The sequence below is a fragment of the Cynara cardunculus genome, unplaced genomic scaffold (genome assembly GCF_001531365.2).
Source record: "Cynara cardunculus var. scolymus isolate 2C unplaced genomic scaffold, CcrdV1 Un_Scaffold_1314, whole genome shotgun sequence".
Classification (NCBI taxonomy): domain Eukaryota; kingdom Viridiplantae; phylum Streptophyta; class Magnoliopsida; order Asterales; family Asteraceae; genus Cynara; species Cynara cardunculus.
This window is the reverse complement of record NW_020200730.1, coordinates 42,015-43,535: the sequence shown is the minus strand read 5'-3', so window position 1 is coordinate 43,535 and position 1,521 is coordinate 42,015.

Here is a 1,521-nt window from a genome sequence, read left to right as displayed (position 1 = left end):
GTCTTTCAGCTTCAGATAGGAAGTCAAACTCACCACCACTAGAGGTACGAAGAGGAATTTTTACTCTAGTCTGGTCGAGCGACTCCTTTAGCTGAGACATCTGCTGGTCTGTTGGAGCAAAAGAGCTGGGTTGATCAGATACCCACTCTAGTCGACCGCAGGTTGTTGATGGGATATGAAGTTGATATTCTAAAATGATCACTATCTGAGAGGTAGAGTCTTCAAACAAGGTTTGTTGAGGGATTTTGAAAAGTACCTTCAAGTTACCTTCTTCAGCGATCGCCTTGCCTTTCGACTTCGGGTCCTGGTTCCCTGATGGAGTCGAATCACCTTGCCTTTGCTCCCCCTGGGATGCAGAGTCCCTGAGAGCAACACCTTTGGTGACGGTTGATGGCTTCTGGAACTTGATGGTAAAGTCATCTTCATCATCATCGTCGTCGTCACCATCTAGATCATCTCTGGTGTCTGGAATGACAGGTTCATCATCGTCTTCATCATCATCTTCTTCATCAACATCATCATCATCATCACCAGCAGCAGTGATGGTATGGACATCATCCCTAGGGATGGCTTCGATATCATCAGCTAGAGCAGCTTCGGTGGTCGTGATTATAGGAGCAACAACTGCTTCAGCTTTGAGAGCCTCAACTTCAACTACAACTGAAGCTGATACTGGGCCAACAGCTTGAGAAGCTATAGGAGCAACATCAGATGATTTACCAACGTTGGACCTCATCTCCTCCACTCTGGCTAAGACTCGAGAAAATTGGCCAGAGAGTTCGTCCAAGCGCTGACGCTGGAGAACCATGGATTCCTCCAGCCTTTGCAAAGCATTGGCCAGAGTTTCCGTTGCCTCACGCGTCTCATGAAGCTGGGCGCGATCATCGGCAGAGAAGGAAAGTACAATCACTGGAGCTGGTTGACGGACAACATCCATGATTTGTTGAAGAAGACCAGTCTGCTGATCAGCTATCGCCTGAGCATCGTCAGCCCTGCTGTGAAGAACAACAATGGCATCGTTGTTGGCGTGAACAACTTCTTAGAAAGTCTGGAGCTGACTCTGAACTTCTTGAACATCCGCCTCGAGGGCGAGAAAGTTCGCATCAAGATCTCCTTGGCGGGGCATCTCTTGGTGAACTTCGTTGACCCTGGAGAGGACGGTATCAACGGCTGGAAGGAAAAGCTTGATATCTGATGACATATCATAGTCATCATCGACATCTTCATCTCCTCCATCATCTTTCTCTCTTTCTCCCTCTTCCACTTCTTGAGCATCAGGCTGATGCATCAAAGAAGGACCTGCAAAAGAAGAAGTGTGAGCTAAAGGCTCAAGGTTAGAAGAAATGAAGGGGTAGGAACATGGAATACCTTAGGGGTCTTCAGTGACATCGAAAGGAGTGTCACTTGTGGGAGCAAAGATGTCCTCGAGAGGATGGACATCTGTATACTGAGGAGCAGCCTCAGGTCCAGTGGTGCGTGTCTCAGTATCAGGAAGGACAGTCGTTGTTACATCATCGACAT